The 23,745-nt window shown below is 34.7% G+C and overlaps 1 long non-coding RNA gene across 1 annotated transcript in view; it reads left to right on the top strand.

Moving 5' to 3' along the window:
• The window catches only part of LOC141507147 (uncharacterized), an 866,305-nt gene that overhangs the window by 134,839 nt on the left and 707,721 nt on the right, over positions 1 to 23,745 (top strand). Inside the window, exon 4 of the long non-coding RNA XR_012474087.1 lies at positions 3,919 to 3,978. This is a non-coding gene — a long non-coding RNA (uncharacterized LOC141507147). The remainder of the gene's footprint in view (positions 1 to 3,918; positions 3,979 to 23,745) is intronic.

Genomic DNA, 23,745 nt, shown 5'->3' with positions numbered 1-23,745 from the left:
AATCAGAAAATTGAAACTACTATTTATGTAGATAGAGATAGGGCATTTACTGGGCACTTCTGTTTATTGTCCCTTTCTTTCTCCTTTTCTTCTTCAAGTCACGGAGAGTTTATCCCTAGTTACTCTCATGTATGCTAGCATTGGTAACTCCAGTTTGGTAGACATTCTGTCTCCTAACTTTGGTTTTTTTTTTATTGGCTGTCCCTCATGCCTGGAATTTGCTTCCTCTTCATCTCCACCTCCTTGCTTCTTCAAGTCCCAACTAAAATCCACTCTTACCTTCCCTCTGAGTTTATCTCCAATCTATCCTTTATGTGTCTTGTTTGTATATAGTTATTTGTATGTTGTGTTTCCCATTAGTCCTTGAGGGTAGGGACTTCTTTAGTCTTTTTTTGTATTCCCGGTGCCTGATATGTTCTAAACTTTTAATTCTTAACTGACTGACTGAATCTGTATGTGGAAAGAGAGAGAGATCCCATTTTTTCTTTGTATTTATTTATCTATTTATATTAGTAAACATTTGTATATGTATATATATGATTATATCTATAATTTGTGTATATACATATATATATATATATATATATATATATATATATATATATATATATATGTGTGTGTATGTACACTATAAAGTCCTTGAGGTAAATCCAGGAGGGCCTTCAGAGACCACATATATGTGTGTGCTTTCAAAAATGTATGTGTGATACACATGTCTCTCTTCCAGTTTTCTTATTTATAAAATGAAACTAGATTATATATAAATATATATAAACATATATAAAATAGTATTATTACATTCAAAGTCTTTTCTGGCTCTAAATCTGTGACTCTTTTTTATTTTTTTATTTTTATTTTTTATTTTTTTAGGTTTTTTGCAAGGCAAATGGGGTTAAGTGGCTTGCCCAAGGCCACACAGCTAGGTAATTATTCAGTGTCTGGGACCGGATTTGAACCCAGGTACTCCTGACTCCAGGGCCGGTGCATTATCCACTGCACCACCTAGCCACCCTATTCTGTGACTCTTAATGAAATGTAGACAGAATATGAAAATAACTTGAAGAGTAATAATAGTGATAAATGAATTCATTAAACTCCTTTACAGAGAACTCTTAGGCATAAGTGGAGTTATGACATTTGGATAAGACACAATTCCTGCCACCATGGAGTTTATAATCCTGAATTGGTGGTATGAGACTTACCAAGAGAGTAAAATGTTTACATTGGAGTAAAACAGAGAGATCCTTTCAACAGGCTCTCCAGGTTCTGAGTGGATCAAGTACTTGTTAAAAAGGTGAAGACTTCTTAAAAAATGCTGTTTGAATTGTGCTTTAAAGGATGAGTAGAAATCCAACAGCATAAATGGTATGGGAAAGACTTTCCAGGTGTAGGTCCAGAAGTAGAAAATTGTAGGGTAGGCATTAGATATGGAGAGGAGACTAGTTTGGTGGAAGCATAAAATATATGAAGGAAAGTAGCAGGAGATCAAGCTAGGGTCCAGAAGTAGAGGGTCAAATCAAAAGGAATTTGAACTTAGTAAGCAATATGAATGTGAAACAATGGTAGGGTTTTAAGCAGAGGTATGATGTTGACTATATCTATACATGCTCAAACAATAAGTATTTAGTGATCTCTTGGCAATAATATGACATGTGATTTTGGGGGAGAAGGTTACTATAGATCAGAGACCTGTTCAGAGTATATATTATGATAGGTCAGGCAGAGAAAAGTCCAATATCATGAAGTTAGAAACAAAAGGACATTATGACTCAGTGGATTTGAAATATGATAAAAAGGGAAGAGTTAAAGATAACACTGAAATTTCAAATGTGGAAGGTGTCTGGGAAGTATTATATAGAAATAGTGAAATCAGAAGAAGGATGCATTTTAGGTGAAATATAATAAGCATAATTTTTGTGAGGGAATCATTTAGACAACCATATGCATTCAAGATGTATGTTTAAAGAACATGTAGAAGGTTATCTCAAAGGGAAGGCACTAGTGGAAGGGGGAATCAGCAAAGGCCTCTTCCAGAAGTTGGCATTAGAACTGAGAGCCAGAAGTGAGAAGGGAAAATATTCTTGGCATGGGGACTATGTCAGTGCAGTCATCGAGAAAGGAGAGGGAATAGTGTGAGAATCCACAAGTGTCATTGGTTTGTTGACTTCCGGATTATATAGCTAATGAGCATCTGAGGCTAGACTTGAACTCAGATTTTCTTGACTCCTGGTGCAGTACTTTTGTCTGCTATGCCGTCTAAACTGCTGCAGAAATAAGCAGCAGAGTCAGTAGTTGAGCTAAGGTCCTTACTCCCCAAAGACATTATCACTGTCTCTGGAGAATAGAAGGGAGTCCAGGGCTTGATATATTAGACTCAGAAGGGTGATAGTTGAATTCTTGAAGATGATTAAGTTTAGCAGGGGAAAGAATGTACAGAAGTGAGAAGAGGGAGGAGCAAGGGTGGAAATGACTTCAAAGTTTGGGGAAGATGAAATTCAAAAAAGGATCCAGGAAGAGGGGTGAAGGGGTCAGGAGGAATTAGAGCAAAGGTGTCTCAGAAGCCAAGGAGGGAGATACTATCCAGTAGGTGTCAAAGGCTGCAGAGTGGGCAAGGAGAATGAGAACAGAAGTAACAACAAATCCCTGGATTTGTTGGTCACTAGATATGGGAGAGAACAGTTTCAGCAGAGTGGTGGGGACAGTACCAGATTGCAAGAGGTTGAGAAGAGAGTGGGTGGTGAGCAAAAACAGTGAGATCTCAAGATTTTAATTGTGTGGATTATGTTGAAGCATATAATTTTCCTTGATTAATTTTAGTGTAGCATATTTTAAAACACTGTTATGGTAGGTTTATAAGTTTTTAACCAGCTTGTGTTTATGTATATATTTTTCTATTAGTGGAACTGATTTTTGAGAGTTCAGATTGCTTATTCTCTGTGGAGATTATTAGTACACATAATATCAAGGTCATCACTGAGATTTCATAGCAAATTTAGAGATATCCCTTTCCAAGACTACAGTATGCCAACTTCAATTTTTAATCTGAAAGCATTTTCTGGTTAATTCTTCTTAAATTCAAATTCTCTGAAATGTGTCTAAAAGCAGATTATCAATAGTAAAAGCTCACTGATTCATAATAATTGGAACAAAGACTATTCTAATTTACATAATTTAAAAAATAAATGGTCTTTATTATTTTCAAATACATAAAATAATATGAACAAGCCTAGCAGAGTATTGCCAATTAAAAGTCCTGATGGACAAACTTTTAAGAAGTGGAGATGAAATTCTTTCTAAGACAAAGCTCTGAGAGAGCAAGAATTTTGTTATATTCATTTTTTAAAATCCACTTCAGTGGCTAGCATAGTACCCTGCACTACTATACCAAGAGCATGAGATAATGTTATTGTTGTTTATATTAAAATTGATGATGATAAAATAGTTTTGTACGGGAACTAGAAAATTATTTTTTATATTGTAAGATAAACATTCACCATTAAAATATTGTTTGCATTATTAATCTGTTAAGCAAATCCTTTATTTAATAGAGAGAAAGGTAAGCTTCAGGTTGTCTCAGAGTTGAATTATAATATATTCCAAATTAGTAAAATCCAAATTAATGATGTTTGGCTGTACTAGTATTTTTTTTGCTTTTTTCCCCTTTCTTCCTAGACAGAGTACAGATACAGTATGCTGGATTCTAGGTCTTTGTCTTATATTTTGATGGATGTTTGTTCTTCCCTTATATATTTAAATATATAGGACTTTGTTGTTTTCCAAGTGATGACTATACATTTATCTGTCCACAAATGGCCACTCTCTTGTCTCTCTCTTAGTTATTAGGTTATTATGAAAATGCAAGATAGTGTCTCAGCAGAGCTAAATTTAAGAGTTTTTTTTCTCTTTTTCTTTTTACAGTTTCACAGAAAAAAAGTGTTAAGAATTGTTCTTAACCAATTCAGACTCCGGAGACTGAAGGTAATATTCACGAAATATTCTTTAGCATATATGAACTTCTTCAAATGTTATATAATGTTTGCAGTCCTTCATTCATTAACTCATACTGAGTAAGCCTTTGGCAAGTTACCTTCACTGACTATGTATACTACTCAGAATAATTATAATATCTATTATAAAATGTTTTAAGGCTTGCAGAACATTCTCCATATATTATTTAATTGAGTATCTACAATCCCCAAAGGAAGACATTTTATAATTTCTTAGTTAAAATTCAAGTTGAGTATTTCTTTACTCTTTCTCTTCATTCATTGGAATAGTTTTGACTTCCTATATTCATTAATATATTCTTTTACATTTATACCTTATTTATTTTCATTTAAATAGGAATGCTTGCCATGGAGTCATCAGGGCTGTGCTGGAGCCAGCTCTAACAGGCTTACAAGATGTTGATTATTAAATTTTCAGGGTATGCAGTTACCTCTCTGAAATCAGCAACTAATACAAATCAAGGCTCAATTTATTTTATTTTATTCATTGTCTAGACCTAATGGAGTATTTTTTAAGTTTTTAAAAAATTTTATTTTTTTAAGGCAATGGAATTAACAGTGACTTGCCCAAGGTCACACAACTAGGCAATTATTGTCGGAGGTCGGATTTGAACTCAAGTCCTCCTGACTCTAGGGCCAGTGCTCTATTCACTGCTCCCCTTGCTGCCTCCTTAATAGAGTGTTAATTCTGAAAACTATACTGGAAAATGTGTACATAAGTTTCTTCCCTTCCCCATACCCCCTGAAAAGCTTGGTTGTTAAACATTTACTAGCTCCCCCCATTATTGCTCTATGGCATTGCTTGAAATTAGCATGAGTGTCATAGAAGACTCAGAGAATGAAGTCATCACCAGAGTGGAGGCCTGGTTATTCCAAACTAATCATAATGATGATAAATGGCATTTATATAGCTCTTTAAGGTTTGCAAAGTGCTTTTACATTCATTATCTCATTTGAGCCTCATAACACCCCTGCTTAGAGTCAAAGGACAGTGCCCAATCTTCATCTAGCAAGAAAGGGAGAGAATGAAAACAAACCATAAGAGAAAGGATAGCATTATTCAGAAAGTGACAAAATACCCATTACATGAGTTTAGATCAATTGAATGGCTACCAGTGACTAACGGGCCAAAATTTCAGTTAGCAGCTGTGAAGGTCACAGTAGACTTCTGTGACTGAACTGTATAGAGAGCTCACCAGAATTGAGGAAGAATCTATAGACAAGAGGAGGATGTAATTACTTTGCTTCTTACATGCATGGTTAGACCTTCCAGCTAAAATAGCATGGAAGGGTAATTTATTATAGAGGAGTAAATCACAGATTACATTGAAGGGGGGTGGGGTGGGGAGATCCAACCATTCCTTTTGTGAATATATACACATAAGCATGTGTGAAAGCTTGTTTTTAATTTCTTTACATCAGTGCACACCTCCAACATTCCATTTAGCAGGGGGATATGCAAATTGTTCCAAAAGCAGCAGCAGCAACCCTTTCACCTGAATGTCAAAACTGTCAGGGAGATTTAAATCAAATCCCTAGAACAGTTTTCTAAACCAGCCAGTCCAAAGAACCTACAGCAAAAATTTCTTGCCCCCCCACTTCAGAAAAACTCCTGTATGTCAACAGGCTAATGTCAGAGTCCTAATTCATCTACCTTCTAATTTTAACCTTTTAAGGACTTTATTTTATTTGGCTTAATTATGATATTTTCTACAAATTAATGATAAATGCCTTGATTAATAAAACCAAATGTCAGAGAAAATGACAACTTGATGAAAAATTAATACTTGGTAGTATTTTAAGGTACAGAAGTACCAAACCCTATCTATACCTCATCAGTTCCGTATGTAGGTAGGAAAAAGATCTCATTGCTCCCCTTTGCCCCCTTGTCTCCCTACTATATATGTAGAGTCTACACTTACTACATTTGCCATCTGTGACAGGAATAGGACTTTCATTGAGAGAATTCTTTTGGATTACAATATAGTACACAGAACACCTTTTACTTTTTCATCCTAGAAATTCAAGCTAGTATATTTTTGGAGTTTGTTTTTAAATGGAGGCTACCACATTGGCCAGGTTTTAAGAAACAATCTATGACATAAAGTGTAATAACTGGTGATCAGATCTCTGACTTGTAGATTCTTCACAGTTCCATTCATTTGTGCCTATTTCAGTTCTTGCATTTTAAAAACTATTTAGTAAAATAATAAATCCACATGGAGAGCATAGCCTTTCACAGGAAAAGAATTTGTTGAAATGAAAAATTTTCTATTTTTGTAAATAGTTTCTTTCAAGGTCTTGTTAAATAAACAGCCTAAGATTTGGTTGGGATATAAATATAAAGCTGTAACTGTAGATTTTCTTGGATAATACTTGGTAGTCAAAGAAGCTAAAGTACCAATGAAATGTGTTTAATTTTTAAATGGCATGGGGGAGGAGAGGTTAAGATACCTTAGCTTAAGCACTTATTCCATCTTCACCTTAAGTGCAAGGATGACTTTGGAGTGTGTCTGTCTTTAAAATCTAACAACTGCTATTTCTAAAAGATGCAATAAAGATTTGATAAGTTCCCTGTTGACCTTGGTTGGTTTATGCTGCTTTTTGGGGGGTAATATATATTTTTAGAATATTCCAGTTAAGCCAACTAGTTCAGGAATATAGTCAGGATGGACTCTTGTGTTTTGGTTATTGTTTAGTTGTTCATGGATAAAAACCTCATACAATGTACCTTCAGTTAAATGGACTTACTTAGACCATCTGTTCAGGAACTGACATGATGGCTGTACTTACCTACCTACCTATCAACATTATTCCTTGCCAACTTGTATTAAATCTCTACTTGAAATAATATGCAGAATAATCCTAGAAAGGGAATATTAAGAATTTTGAAATGTATACTAAGATAAATAGGGATAAGAGTTAGTCAACATTCTGCAAACACAGTACATTCCAATCCCAAGGGAATATTTTCATTTATGTAGATTTGTTCCTTATATTTAAAATTGGAGATCTACTAGGTGGAATATTCCTTTGGCTGGCTCAATGTTTTACTTTTCTACCTTGTTTTGTGTCCAAGCATCCAGTCTGTACTGGCAATGCTACTTTATGGGAAGAAGGCCACCCCCATTGCTGCCATGACTGCTTACATACCTGCCATGAATAATAGCACAAGGTACTAGTTAATCATTGCATTGTAACTTTGTCTTTTCCTTCACAACTGATCACTGCCTTTATATGTCCATGCATGGGTTTGTGGCATGCATATGCATATCATTCCCAGGCAGATTCTCTTAAATATAATATGTGTATCTGGCTTGTTTTTCACCTATTTTGTTTATATAAAATCCCCATTGTATTACACCTCTGGAAGTAAGCTCTGGGTTATATATATATTAAAAAATTATATAGCTTGGCTTAGATAGTTATAACATCATTTTGTGCTCTCAGTTTTGTGAAGTTTTTTAGCTGGGGTTTGGGTCATTTTGTATTCTAAGTATTCTAAGAGAATCTTATCCAATTACCAAAAGGCCTATGAGTCTATGCAGAAGAGAAAGAAAGAAAGAATTAAATTTAAGATCTTCTCTAAGAGAATACACTTGGCAGTAAATTTATTGACTCCAGAAAGAAAAACTGCATCAGCTTTGCACAGCTTGAACCTTTTGTTCCAAGGAGCTGAGTTATGGTATTTCAAACCTGATGCTTGGTCTGCTCACAGACAGCAGTCAGCTGGTGTTCTTTGGAGAATCTGGAAGTTAAAGGGTGACTGCTGGACTCTCACCTTTGAAGAGAAGAACTCCATCTCAGTCCTGTGCAAATGCTTACTCACAGTCTCAGAAATTTATTGGAAATGTTCTACTACTCCTGAGAATTAGATAATATTGAACATCTTATGTTAAGCATCCTACATATATTTTAGGCATGTATATATAGTCATTTTGGAAATATGTCCTGAATGCTGACTTTTCTGTCTCCCAATTTTCAAGCACTGACCAAATTTTCAGTAAATATTTGTTGATTTCATTTGATTCTATGAGTCACCTAAAATAACCTTGGCTGTATGAATCTTGAGAAAGAGTTCTGGCTTCTTAAAAGAGCCTTAAGTGAATTACTGTGTTTTATATGAATAAAAGTTTGAAGGGTGACTAGAATAAAATTCAAGACCAAATTTAACCCCTGCAAAGCTAACATCATATAGTCTTATTAAATAACTCTCAAAATATCTTTATTTTTCTGGAGATAAATGAGTTCAGCAACTAATAATTGAACCATATTCTCTCTCTCTGTATGTGTTTCCTTAGCTTAATGTCAGGCACTTTCAAAAACTGTGTTAACCCTTTCATATTCCTATAGTATTATTGATTCTACAATCTGTTTATTCAGTGTATTCAATGGCCTCTCACTTAATTCCTAAAAGTCTGTAAGCACCAATAGAAATATGATTCATGGAGTTTTATTCATTTACCTAAGATGATGGAGTTTGTTTTTGTAGCTCTGATCTGCTGTTACTTTGGTGTAGGAAACAACTGGTACATACCTGCAATTCCAATGTAACTTAGAATCTTAGAGATTTTTCAAACCCTAAGGGGTTTGAATAATGGTCACACTGCTTGTCTGTGTCAGAAACAGGACTTTTAACCCATATTTTTCAGATTGGCACACACCAAGTGTCTACTCTTCCACTGTTTCTGGCTACCTCTCAGATTTGCTTGTTGTATTACCAGAGTAGATAGCTTTCAGTTAGTGATTAGACAACCTGTGCTGCTAAAAGAAAGGCAAAAAAAAGTATGTGCAAGCAATGCAGTATTTTAGTACTGATTTCCTATATGTTGTTTTCCTCCCAAATAAGCTGTTCAAGTCTGTGTGTTATTTAGTGATTGCATAAATGTTTCCATTCCTTTTATTCCCTTTTGAGACAAATCCAGTTCTGTTTTCCTTTGCAAGAACCACTATTTTAGTATTGCTCAGCACAACTTAATAGTATCCAGTTAATTTGTGAATCTCAGCATTAGAGTGAATCTGAATTGTGTGGAAGCAATATATTTACAGGGATCAAGACAGTGTTATTAATACCTTTGTCAGATTAAACAAGAGTTAGGCAAATATAAGAGCAGATGGGAGAACTAGAGATATATCAAAACCTCATATGTGGGGGCTGGCCCAGTAGAATGATAGCAACATGTTACAGGGAAAACAGAGTCAGATTTGGACTATTTTAGCTGGGTAAGTGTAGTTTTCTTTCTATAGGTTTTCTTGTGTTATATTGTTTTACATAGGCTCCTCATACACTTATCATTTGAGAATATAAAAGAATATCTCTGTGTTTTAATATCTGTTTTTTAATATCTCTGGCTTTCCTGGAGAAATCTCTTAGAAGAATCAAATATTGGATCATTCAGTGTAGTATTGGACTGAAAAGAAAGGAGGGCAGTGGAAATTTTATACTTTTTCTATACTCTATTTGACTTTTCTTATATTGAGATACAGATTTACACCTACTCTCAGTTACATTTAGAGATATGTCTGAGGTCTTCAGTTTGCTTTGCTTTTATTTTCATATTTCCTTTTAGAGTGGCAAGAGTAATTATCAAAGTATTGTCATATAAATTTGACTCATGACTAAAACATATTCTGGGCAAATCACTTATCTTTTCTATGCCTCATGTTCCCCTTTTGTAAGATAGAAATAATGATTCTCTCTCTCTCTCTCTCTCTCTCCCTCAACAAAAATGTTTTGTAAATCTCAAAGCAGAGTATAAATGGGAGTTACAATTTCTTTTTATGTTTATCTAGAACATCTTTAGTAACTCAGGATTATCAAACTGATTAATTTTTATACTGAAATAAATAAAAATAATAATTATTAAAGGTATAAAGAATTAGAATAAAGGTTATCCTTTAAGTAAACAGACAACCTAGCTCTACAGCAATAGAGAATTCATGACCTTCCTTAGTAACTGTTCTCGAATTTTAATTGACCTAATTATCAAAACATTTTTCTAAGTATTTAAAATAAACTTTCCTAGTTGCATTTTGAATCCTTTACTCCTTTATTTTCCATTGTATTTTATTCATTTATGTATTTCAACATTTAAAAAGATGAGTTTTTCAGGGGTCCTTTTACTCCTTTTGTTAATTCTAATTGTCCCTTTGATACCTGACTCATAAATGGCCTCTCTGAATTTTTAAGACCAGAAAAAATTTTAAAAGCCCCTAAATTCAGCATTATATAGTAACCAATCCACAATCCTGATGAGTTCCTATTCCAGTCTTGGGTAGGACCACCCTCAGACAGTATTCCATCACTGGCCTATTAATAGGCTTTTTGTTGTTCAGTCATATGCAACTTTTGTGACCCCATTTGCGGTTTTCTTGGCACAGATACTGTAATATTTTGCTTTTTCCTTCTCCAACTTATTTTACAGATGAGGAAACTAAGGCAAACAGGATTAAATGAGTTGCCCAGTTTCATATAATCCAGGGTAACCTTTCTAATACATGAGGCATTGGAGTAAGACTGCAAGTACAATTACATACCCATTTTGGATCCTTGTTCTGCTATTTATTCCTTGTGTAACCTTGTACAGGTCACTCTACCTTTGTGAGTTTCACTTGCAAAGAAGAGGATTGTAGGATTGAACTGCATAGCTTCTAAAATTCCAGCTCTAATCCATGATTTTATGACCTTTTCACTGTTCCCCTTAGCTTTCATTAGTTATCTAGCTTGGATCTTTGGAAAGCAAACAAGGACCAGGCTCTTTTAGTAACCCAGAGTAACCTGTGTATCTCTTTGATGTTTTCACCCTTTTGTTTGATTTCTTTTGGCTTTCAAACAATGCACCCCTAAATAGTGAGGAAACCTTCAAATATCTAAAAACTGAAGATGCCTGAAGTATTATTTGAGAACTAGCTTTAGATCTTCAGGACCAAATAAATATTAAACCACTTTACAGAAGCAATATGGCAAGTTTTAATGATTTAAAAAAGGGCCTAAATCTTTCCTTTTCATGTCATCTGAATGTTCAGTTTTCATCCTTTCTTCTTCATGCTTAGTTACCTAGAGGTGAATTCATGGGAGTAAATGGCAGATCCAGCTAAGCTGTATCCTCTCTTCCCTTTGGAAGTCTTTGAAGTTACAGCCTAACTTTAGGAATTCCAGACCCACATTGAGTTAGGTCTATTGTATGAATATCCTCTGATACAGAACTTTCCTGAGAAGCCTATCTCTATTCCAAGATACCTTTGTTTCAAAGAATTCTGATACAATCAGGTGAGTTCAGGGATTATCCTAGTGTTTGAGGCAACTCAGTGGCAAATATGGGGTGGATGGCGTGATGTTTGGATGACTAGGTAAAGCAATACCTGATAATTTTGGAGAGTATGTTACAGATAAACAATACCAGACACCAAATTTTAAAATCATAAATACTCCTAAACTTTTGGAATTATTGCTAAAAGTAAAAAATTTATAAGATTAGTTTTTACCAACCTGGAGTTCAGCTTGGATTGAAGTTACATAAACAGAAAGACAGCAGCAGGTGAAGGAAATTTGCATTTTCCCTTCCTGACATTGGACATGTGTGTGGAATATTTTCATCCTCTGATCAGATAGTTCATTATGTTCTTTTTTGGATTTGTGCTTTTTTGGCCTTCCAGCCTTGCATGCTCTATCTTTGGCCATCCAAGTCATTATGCTGGACTTCAGCCTTAGCCAGTAAAATGGCCATTTCCCACATCAGCTGTCCACTTGGACACACATCCCATTCACTATTCAAATCATTTGTATTCACACAATGTATAATAGATGGATTTGTCACAATGCTCAAAGATAATCAGTTTTTAAAAGTTATAATTTGAGTTCTGCCCTCTCAAACTGCAGATTACAAGGTTTTGACCCAAAAGGTTCATGGTATGGCATAGCAGTCATTAATTATAGTTTTTAAGGGACATTTTATCAGTGGTAAGATTTAGGTTGTTGTAAAAACAATTTTAATCTTTTTATTTCCCTTTAACTTTTAGAAAAGAATTCTGAGACATATGCTTATATACGTGTGTGTTTATTTTTTAAAGGGCATATTAAATCTATTTAGGGAGGCAGGCTGGAGGAGTGAGGAAAATACTCATTTGGAAGCCAGAAAACAAATGTTAGGCTCTAGGTTTTGCTGGACTGATAACTCAGTAAGTGACCTTGGGCTAGTGAATTCAGTCTCTCTCTCTCTCTCTCTCTCTCTCTCTCTCTCTCTCTCTCTCTCTCTCTCTCTCTCTCTCTCTTTTAAAATATATTTTGTTTTTGAAATTCTGACAGACCTGTTCTGTGTCTGTGTCTGTTTTTGTTTTTTTAATTTTATTTATTTAAGGTAATGGGATTAAGTGACTTTCCCAAGGTCACACAGTTAGGCGATTTTTAAGTGTCTGAGGTCAGATTTAATTCAGGTCCTCCTGACTCCAGGGCCTGTGCTCTATCCACTATGCCACCTAGCTGTCCCTGCTTCGGTCTTTTAATGGTAAAAGGAAAGGCTTGGCTAGGTAATCTTTCAGATCTCTTCTGACTCTAAAACTGTAATTCTAGTATTTTTATATTTATACAATACATATACATGTAATTAATAAAATTAATTATTAAATAACATAGATATTGGTATCTGTATCTTTACATAGTTTTACTACCTCTTTAAGTTAAAATGATCATTTTACTGACTAATAAGATAATCTGAAAATTATTATTATGCTAATACCCATTCTCTTTATTTTCCTATTTTCATTTAAATGTTGCTTGTTTTTTTCTTTTGTGACACTCAAGATACATAGGTTGTACACACTATTCTTGCATACCTTAGAAAACACACACACACTTTCTCTCTCTCTCTCTCTCTCTCTCTCTCTCTCTCTCTCTCTCTCTCTCTCCTGGCAATGATAGAGGGTCCTAAAGAATTTCAACACTGGTGTAGGAAATTGTACTCTGGCAAATGGTTCTTCCTGTGTATCCTCAAAGATATACCAAATAACAAAATGCATAGAATAAAGTCAAAGTGAAAAAAAAAAACTAAAACCCACACCATTTACAGCTATGAATCTTTGACTAGTTTTTATCAGAAATACACATGGAGGAACTCATTGAGTTTTTCATTATAGAGAAGAATGGGAGTAGGATGAAACCTGTAGATAAATGTCTGCATAAATCTAAAAATAGCTCAGAGTACATAGAAAGTATTCTGTTGACACTGAATAAATGACTCATAATTTTTTGATGATTTCTTAATTTATGAAGCAGTTTTTCTCATTTTTTCACTAAATTTCATTCCCCATTGAGGGTTATATGATTGCCAGGTTCACAAGATTAAATCTAAAGCATTAAGGAGAGGCCAGCAAAGAAAAGCATCTGAATAATTCTCTTGAAAAATCTATAACCACCATTTTGTGATTCATGCTTTGAATATTTTAGAAATGGTTGAATGGGTTTTCTTCAAACTTTCAAAATTCCTCAACAAACTGAAAGCAGCATAACACATTTTCATTCAAGAAGTCTGGTTGAGTGAGGAGAAAATCATTGAGTATGTTGTCCATAGAATGAGTGACATTGACATTCCACTATTGTTAGTTACATAGAGAAATTACAAATTTCTAAAGATGACATAGGAGAAAGCATTCCGTCCCATTATTTACAAAAAAGTGAGAGACTATGGACTTTTATGGAATTAACTTTTCGAAGTGTTTGGTTTTTCTAAACTGTCTTTTTTCCCCTCCTTTTTTATTTTTTGTTTTAGAAAATGGTTCTCCATTGGGGGGTGAGATAGAAACATATTGGGAAATCAAATGTTATAAAAATAAAAGATGTTGATAAAAATTATCTCTAAAAAGATCAAATCTTTTTTAGTTGTATTCTAACGATTTTCATTTTGTTACACAGAAGCTTCTTTGTTTTAACTCCAGGGATATATAAAGCAATATAACCAATGTCAGTACTGCAGATTATTTTAATAGCTGTCATAGTGACTTTTCACCAAAAGTTATTTTCTCTAAAATTAATTTTTGTTTTACTTTCTCCTTCATGTCTTTGTCTCTTGTTTTATTTTTATTTTTCATTTTCATCTATTAATTATGTTTCCTTGATTTCCTCTTAATGTTCTAGATTTGTAATTTTATCAGCATAGGGCAGGTAAGAGAATACCAGACCTGGAGTCCGAAAGTCTTATATTCCTGAGTTCAAATCTGGCCTCTGATATTTATTAGCCATGTGCTCCTGGACAAGTCATTCAACTCTGTTTGCCTAAGTTTACTCATCTGTAAAATGAACTCAAAAAGGAAATGGCAAACCACTCCTATATTTTTGCCAGAAAAACTTCAACTGACGTCATAAAGAGTTGGATAAAACTAAAAAGACTAAACTACAATGACAACAGTATTAGGAATTTCTTTGACGCATGTAGTTCATTAACTCATCTATAATTTATATCCTTAGGGAAGTGACTTACCTAGAGCTACATGGTTAGAATGCCTCTAAGGCAAGATTTGAACCCATATTTTCCAGATCCCAATGCAACGTTTTGCCACTTTGCTTCTCAATTTCCTTATGGCTTAAACATTGTGTTACGCTAGGTATAACATATATTAGTCATTTCCCTTCATTTTTTAGTTGTGACATTTCCTTTTATTATATCATACACTTCTTTCATGTTTTAGGATATGAATATACCTTTAGGATATACCTTCCTTTCCCATGTCCAAACTTTCCACCATCTTTTATGTAATGCCTGTTCCATAGCTATTCTGCATACCTGCAACCTATATTCATTACAGTAATAATGAATTTATATTTATGATACTAATGATGCTGATGATGATAGCAGATATCCCTATGGTACTTTAAGTCAACAAGCATTTATTAAGTGCCTATTGCAACATAACACTGAGGAGACAAAGAAAGGATAAAAGAATCTTTGTCCTTAAATTGTACTGGGGGAGACCACAAACAAATAATTATTTACAAACAAGATATATACAGAATAAGAGATCATATCTAAGGAAAGAGATCATCTCTAAGTCTCTAAGTCTTGCTTAACATGAAGTCTAGGAAATAACTTGCAGAAAGCATGGATCTCATTAAAGGTAGTCACAGAATCCAAGAAGCAAAGAAGAATGGAGAGAATTTCAGACACGGGAAAGCTGGAAAAAAATGTACAAAATCAGGAGATGTAGTATCTTGTGTGAAAAACAGCAAGAATACCAGGATGATCATAGAATACCCAAAGGGGAGTAAGGTATAAAAAACCTGGAAAGATAGGAATGGACAAGGTTTTGAAGGGTTTTAAGAACTAAAAAGGTTTCCAAAATACTTAGTAGTATCCCACTTGATTCTTAGGAAAGGTAGGTTCATCACTTTTTTCAAAATATATGCTTTCACATTTATTTTATAACAACTCTATTGTATTATCATATCTGTTATTATAGTTGAAGAAATTGGAGCTTAAGGAGGTTTCTTCAGTTACCAAGATCACATGTTTTAATTACTGTTGGAACTGAGGCTAGAATCCCAGGTCTTCTGACTCAGTTAAAAAAAACTGAGTTTCTACTATGTATAGATTGCTGTACTAGATAAACTACCACACAAAGACTTTGGTTCTTTCCTCCTTTTCCTCTCACATTTAAGGTGAGAATTGAGCCATATCTAAACATTGTATCTTCCTCAGTGCTTTAAATAGGATTCTTCAGGCTACAGGTGCTTAATAAATATTTGTTACTATATTGAATATTAAAAAAAAACCCCTTAAATTACCATCCCTTCTCCCCCCCCCCCCCCCCAAACTCCCTGCAAAGCCTTCATTTCAGGGAGAAGCTTGGATTTAAGAGAACTTTCAATTTCTCAAAGAAAAACAACTTATTCTCCTGTTCAGTTCTTCTTTGATATTCATTCAATTCTTCTTTGACATCATTATTTATTTGCAGTGTCTATAGAAAAGATAGATAGACAGGTATGTTTATATGGTGTCCATCAACTTGTATTATCATGTTATAACCAGTAGTCTCCTGATTAGAGGTGGTAAAATCCGATAGTGTTAATGGTGTGGGATCTTTTAGAGTGTGGGAAGATGAATGATATCCTATCTTCTCCATAATAGCTAACCATGAGCTTGGTTACAACACAAATACAGCCTTTTTGCTCAGTATTTGTTCAATTCTCCTCTTCTATGCTCCTCCTACAACTGTGGTTATATTATAATTTGACCTCTACCTGTGAACCTGAAGCAGCAGGGTAGGCAGAATCCCTCAATCATTTATCAACTAGTATGGAAACCAGAGCTCAGTCTTTTAGGGGAAAAGTACTTCACCAACATCACCTTTTTCAATTTCATTGGGAAAAAAGTTAGTTCAGTTATCACAGGATGGGCAGACTTATTTGGCTTATGAGTCTGCATCCTTGGACTCAGGATGTTATCACTCTAGCAAAGCCCACCCCTCTTCCAGTTTTCCTTATTATTTTCAAGAAGAAGACCATCTTCTTGCAATCATTCTGTCATTGACTTTAGGTCCTTCTTGACTCTTGCCTCCATATATCCAATCAGTTGCCAGACCTTTGGTCTCTCTACCACCACAAAGGACAAACAATAAGTCCCTTCCCTCTCTAAACTGTTATTCTTGCAGCTCTCAAACTGATTTTCTTAATGCATAGATCTGAATACCTAATTCCTCTGTTCAAAAAACATTAGATTCAAATAACATTTTGTCTTTTTCCTCATCTTTTTAAAATGTCTATTTCTGTTTAAATTCCATGATTACCTAATTATTAGCTCAGTACTATATATGGTTATATAAATGACTTATACATTAAATAAATTTTGTGGGCATAAGCTCAAAAGATTTAAAAAAAAATTTTTTTAGGTGATAGCAAAGTATGATCAGAGAGTTTAGGAACCACACATCTGATCTAGATTTACTTCATTCACTTAGTTTTTTTTTTTCCTGTGTAGATAGTTATGTCAAACTCTTTTGCATGATTATAGATCTCATTTAGGAGACTCTTCAGTGTGACAAAGTTTGAGACAATCAGCACAATTAATCACCCAATAAGCAATTATTAATCAGCCAATCAACAATTTTTTAAATGCCCACTATGTCCTAGATGCTAGAGACCCAAATCCAAAGAATTAAAAAGCCCTGCCTTCAATTCAAATGTCATCCATAGACAAGGTGTCATTCCTGAAACAAAGGTTGTTCTTTTTAATACAAATAGTTTTCTGGTGATGTTGAATGGCTTTAAATAATGAAAGATTGCAGTCTCCAAGGAGTGGAAGTTGAGCATCATTGAATAGACAATAGAGAAGCACATGGTGATTGTGAATACATTATTAACAAAATATTCTTTTAAGAGAAGTAGTATAAAGGCAAAGAAACTTTTGGTTGAAAAAGAAGACAGATAGCTGGCAAATATAACAGGAGCAAGGAATAATGTCTTAGTTGGTGCCTCTAGTGTGTTCCTTCTCCCATCTCTTATCACAGCTGTCAGAGTGATTTTTCTTGAGGGCAGATCTGTAATACAGCCCAATTTGGTCTTCTCTATATTCCTCATGCAAGGCAATCAGATCTCCTGTGCCTTCACTTTGTACTGGATGTCTAATATAGATATTGGAAAGTACTTTCCCTTCCTCGGTTCCTCATAGAATACGTCCTTCCTTCAAGACTCAGCTTAAGATCACCATCTTTGCATGAACCCTCTAGTATTTATCTTCATTAACTAACTTGCTCTTTATCACCTTATATGCATTTTTTTTCCTGCAAATACTTGATTTGTATACACTTTATCTAGCTGACAAGATATAAACTCCTGGCCAATATTTTTATTTTTGTGCTCCATTTATATTCTTGGTATTTCAAGAGAAGACAAGGAACACATTGGGTGGGACTCCTGCAGTTAACCTATGGAAAGACACTGGTAATAGTTGTCAAGGATCAGCCCCCAAGGATGGGTTGTGAGTTCCTTGAGACTAGAGGTTGTTTTCTCCTTTCTCTGTATACCTAGTACTTGGTGACCCAGTAGATAGAGCACTGGTCTTGGAGTCAGGAGGATGGTAGTTCGAATCCTGCCTCAGACACTTGACAATTGCTAATTGTGAGACCCTGGGCAAGTTACTTAACCCTGACTACTTTACATCCAAGGCCATCTCCAGTCATCCTGATTCATATCTGGACACTGAATCCAGATGACTCTGAAGGAGAAAGTGAGTAGTGAGTTTGGTGACTTAGCACAGTATTCCCTCATTCAGATCTAGTTCATTTGCATTATCATGGTCATCTCCCTGATGTCATTTTCTTCTTCAAGAATGAAGGACAAGGGGCGGCTAGGTGGTGCAGTGGATAAAGCACCCACCCTGGAGTCAGGAGTACCTAGGTTCAAATCTGGTTTCAGACACTTAATAATTACCTAGCTGTGTGACCTTGGGCAAGCCACTTAACCTCATTTGCCTTGCAAAAACCTAACAAAAAAAAACAACAAAAAACAAACAAAGAATGAAGAACAAACCAGGCTGCAAAGTGGTATAGTGAGTGGATAGTGTACCAGCCCTGGAGTCAAGAGGACCAGAGTTCAAATCCAGCCTCAGACACTTAATACTTACTTAACTGTGACCTTGGGCAAGTCACCTGATCGCATTGCTTTGTAAAAACAAACAAAAAAAAAGACTGAGGGACAAACCCCTTTTCCCACAAAAAAAAAAACGTGAAGGACAAAATCTATACCTATCACAGGGTCTAGCACATTGAAAATGCTTTAAAAATGCTTGCTGATTTGACTTGATTTAGGATCTATATACTGTTGAAGGAGTATTTTTATTCTTGGAATCATAGATCCCATACATATATATATATATATATATATATATTAATAAAAGGAAAAAGTGATATATAGGTTTTTATAATTAATATATATAAAGGGATTAGCAAAGAAAAGTCATTTCCAGTATGAAATACTCAGGATCAGACTTTATGGGGGCAAGAAGCCTTTGGGTTGAGTGCTAAAAAAAATAATAAAATTTCAACAGAGATGGTGATAGTGGTAGGTGTAACAACAGTATTCTGTGTAACAGGAATGACACATTCATGGGGGAGAAATATGAGCTATGTATCCTAGAGGTAACTAGTCTATGAAGTGATTGGGTAGTGTTAAGTTAGAGAAGTCCTTGAATACCAAGCTAAAGAGTTTGAACTTTATTCAAAAGATAGTAGGAAGTCATTGAAAGATTTTCAGTAGTGAAATGGTCCATTTTATGCATAAAGAAAATTAATGCAGCAGCCCTGAACTCCTGATATAATTCTCTTTTCATCACACTATACTTTCTACTTTAGATCTTTTCTTAACCTCAGCTTCTTGAGTGAATCCTCGGAAGATTGTTCTTTTCATTGTGTTCCTCAGTATCTTCTATTTGTATTATCTTCCCTTTTGATCTCTTAACTAGTCTATAATCTCCATAGGGCAGGAACTACATCTTTTATATCAACTCTGTGTCTATGTGTTTCAGTATGTTTTTGATTTCAGTATATTTACTCACTAAAGTAAATATCCTTGTGTTTCTTTCGTGCTCAAATAGTCAACTACATGGTCACATTGTTTTATTGCAAGATGAGTCCATATATGCATGAGGACATGTAAATATTTGCAGTTTGTGATTTCATCATGGAATCACTTGAATCATATACTATATATATATAGGATCATAAAGACCTAAAAGGGACCTTAGAGGACATTGACAGCAATTCCCAAATTGATCAAGTAAGGAAACTGAGACCCAGAGTTTTAAATGTGCCTAGGACTTCACATTTGGTAAGTGTCAGAGGCAAGTCTTCCTGACTCCAAGTTTAGCACCCTACCTACTTAGGACAACATTCTTAATGAATGAGTAATTAATTACTGTACTTTCTCTTGATTTTAACAAGATTATTCTCTTAAATTCTGGGGGTTTTTAATACTAGTTTCATAGGGGATATGATTTAGAGGAAACTGAGGCCCACAGAGAATGAGTGACTTGCCTAAGGTCATATAACTTTTAAGTTAAGATTTGACCTCTGGGCTCCTGAATTCAAATTATGCTTCTTTTTTTTTTTACCATAACTAAAGATAATTTATTTGAAGTGTTTTGTTAAAGCAAGAAGCCATTTCTTCTCTTTTTTTTATGTTAACTTATATTATTTAGTCCTTTTCAGTCCTCTCTGTTTGTGATCTCAATTGGGGTGTTCTTGGCAAAGATACTGGAGTACTTTGCCATTTCCTTCTCCACCTCATTTGAACAGTGAGGAAACTGAGGCAAAGAGGGTACCCAACATCACCTCTCCCTGGATTTGTTTGAGGTGGAATTTGAACTCAGATCTTCCTGACTCCAGGTCCAGTGCTCTATTTACTGTGCCACCTAGATACCTGGATATATTAATGTAAACTCAGCATAATTTTGTGGCTGCCATCTGTTTACCCAGGTGTTGCCAGTACCCTCTGCTAAGGCTGCACAGTGCCCAGAGATTATCTTTGGGAGTCTCTGCAGCCCTGCTACCTCTCTCTCTCTCTAAAGAGGCCATTCCATCTGCCCAGCTCAGCCAGCTGTTCTGGATTTCTGCTTTTAATAAGCCTACAAGCTCTGAACTGAGGTCTGTGACACTGTGAGGTCCTAGGCCAGATTAAGCACATGGTTCAGAGAACACTGATCAGTGCTCTAGATCAATCAGTCTTTTTAAACTAAAATTTCATGTTTGTTTTGAGTTTATAGAACTTCTCTTTTTGCTTGACTACAGTTTACATCTTTGTTTCTCTCTACAAAGTCTTGTTAATACAACTACATAGGCTATTCTCTAGACAAAGAAACAAAAGGACACACAAAATGCCTTGGGGGCAAGGTGCCATCAATAGCCAGGATCAAGACATAGGCTTGATTAGTCATCCTGCCAAGATAGACAGATATAATCAAATTTGATCATCAATTAGAGGGGACAAAAATTTGGATAATAATAACTGGTACTAATGTAGTTTTTAAAGTTTGCAGGAAACTTTATTCCTATGTTCCAACTCATTTGATCCTCACAACAATCCCACGAACTAGATGCTATATAGTTGCTTCCATTTTAGAGATGAAGAAATTGAGGCTAAGGAACATTAAGTGATTTGCCCTGGGGACCATATAACAGAATTTGAACCTCACTTTTTCCTAAGGCCAAGTCCAACACTTGTGCTACCAATCAATATGAACAAGATAATCTGTATTTGATTTGATTCTGGAAGAGTCAATTACACACTAAGGAACTTGTGCATTTACCTATCTCCTTCCATGCCTATTCTAAAAACACTCCTCAGCTCAACTCTGTCAGTGGGACAGGTATGAATTGTGGTTGAGAAAGAAGCAAATGGATGAAGAAGGCCTATATAGGTATGAATATTTTATAATGGAGAAAATTTATTTATAAAAAAATTATTTTTTTTAGTGTATTGGCATTTAGGAGATGCCTGGGTTTCTAGTTTCTCTTCTTTATGAAATCTGATAAATATATCACAGTAGCCATATTGCTAATGTTAGAATTCAAAATGATTTGATTTACTTTGTCATGTCTATTTAGTTTGAGATTTCAATAATTCATTAAAAAATGTATTTTTCTGATCTAGAAAACGAAAGGTCTTAGCTTAAATTAGATTCCATATTAGAGCAAAGCACTTTTCATTAGATAGTTAATTAGGTAAATTTCCATAGGTAAATTCGAATTCTGACCAGCAACTTCTCATTCATTCCAACCATAGCCCTTAATTTTTATCTGACCTAGGCTCACATTCCTGCCTTTCCTTTTAGAAAAGTAAAGAAATGTAGGTAAAGTGATACATAATGGGACACTTTCCCAGGGATTCTGTATATGCATATAAAAATAGAATATCTGTATGTGGTATTTAAATTTTTGGAAGTTAAACAAAACTTGCATGTACTATGATCCTGCTGTATTGCTAAGGGTTTCATGATTTGAATTTTCTTAACATTTCTGATCATGAAGTATCAACTAAGATTTTTGTAATGATACCATTCTTTTTGTTTTATTTGTATGGTCACTAAAATTATATTTAGATTTTGACCCTTATAAAAGTGAGATCATAATTTACAAATGGCTGTGCTTTTACAATCTCTAACAAATAACCATTGAAAGAGTGTCTCAACAGTAGAAAATACTGTACTGATTAAGAAGATAGTTTTAATTAAAGTTTTCTTTTTAAACACATTGTTTAGAGTTTCATAGAGAAGTTTGCTCCTGAGTTTTTTCTAAAAGTTAAAAATATGGTTAGAGTATACTGATCATTTAAATGTAAGATTCTCACTGAGCAGAAAAAATCCTGGAAGTAAGTCTAAACAAATTTCACATTTATTTGACAAGGCTCATTCAATCTTTTATAGACTTCTCAGAATGTGTTAGGCCATAGACTTACTAGTAGCTTAACTCCAGAATAATTTCTATTAATTCACTACATTCAACTCATGGCAAAAAAGAGATGTGTAAAATTATTGTATGTCCAAGATACACTAGAGTAAGCTTGAAAATAGTTCTCTTAAATCATGAAACAAAAATTCAGATTATCACAATAGAAAAATTATGTTGACTCCACCTACATTTATTGATAATATTTATAGTTTTTTAGTCCTATTTTACCTAACAGGTCATCTAGTGAATAGAGAATGGGGTCTGGAGTTGAGAAGATAGGAGTGGTCTTAAACACTTCCTATCCATGTGACCCTGAGCAAATCACTTAACCTTTCTTTGTTTCCTTATCTGTAAATGGGCATAATAATAGTATCTACCTAGGTGGTGCAATGGATAAAGCACTGACCTTGGAATCAGAAGAGAGTTTGAATTTTGCCTTGGATCCTTGCCATTTACTAGCTATGTGACCTTGTGCAAGTCATTTGACCCTAACTTCCTTGCATCCAGTATCCTCTCCAGTCATTCTGATTCATATCTGGCCACTGAACCCTAATGACTCTGGAGGAGAGAGTGAGTCTGGTGACTTAGCACAGCACCCCCTCACTCAAATCCAGTTCATATGCTTGTCATGGCATCACCTCCCTGATGTCAAGTTCTTCTTTGAGAATGAAGGACAAACATCACCTCCCAAAGTTATCATGAGGATAAAATGAGATAATATTTGTAAAGTACTTTGCAAATGTTAAAATGTTGTATAAATGCTATTATTACTGTTATCATTAAGAGCAGTTAGGTGGCACAATGGATAGAGTGCTGGCTCTGGAATCAGGAAGACCTCAGTTCAGATGTGGCCTCAGACACTTAACTAAGGGTATGATCCTGGGCAAGTCACTCAACTGGTTTGCCTCACTTTCTTCATCTGGAAAATGAGCTGGAGAAAGAAATAACAAATCTCTCCCGTATCTTTGCCAAGAAAACCTTAAATGGGATTATGAAGAGGTGATTTAATAACATGACTCTTATTATTAATACTTAGATAATTCACCCACAAACTATTTTTTGTGAAAATCAAGCCAGTTGTACACTGATACTTTTGCTTACTGCCACCTATTATGCACCACCCTAGCTACCTCTAAATTAGAATCTATTATGAGTAGCTAGAAACTTATTTTATTGGTGACATGGAGCCTCATGCAATCTGGTGAAACTTATGGATCCCTTCTTAGAATAATGTTTATAAATGCACAGAATGAAATACAGCTGATTATAAAAAAAACCCCAATTATATTAAAAAATAGCATACTCAAAA

The sequence above is a fragment of the Macrotis lagotis genome, chromosome 1 (assembly GCF_037893015.1).
Source record: "Macrotis lagotis isolate mMagLag1 chromosome 1, bilby.v1.9.chrom.fasta, whole genome shotgun sequence".
NCBI classification, from domain to species: Eukaryota; Metazoa; Chordata; class Mammalia; order Peramelemorphia; family Peramelidae; genus Macrotis; species Macrotis lagotis.
The sequence above is the reverse complement of the archived record's forward strand: the minus strand, read 5'-3'. Positions and strand labels throughout refer to the sequence as shown.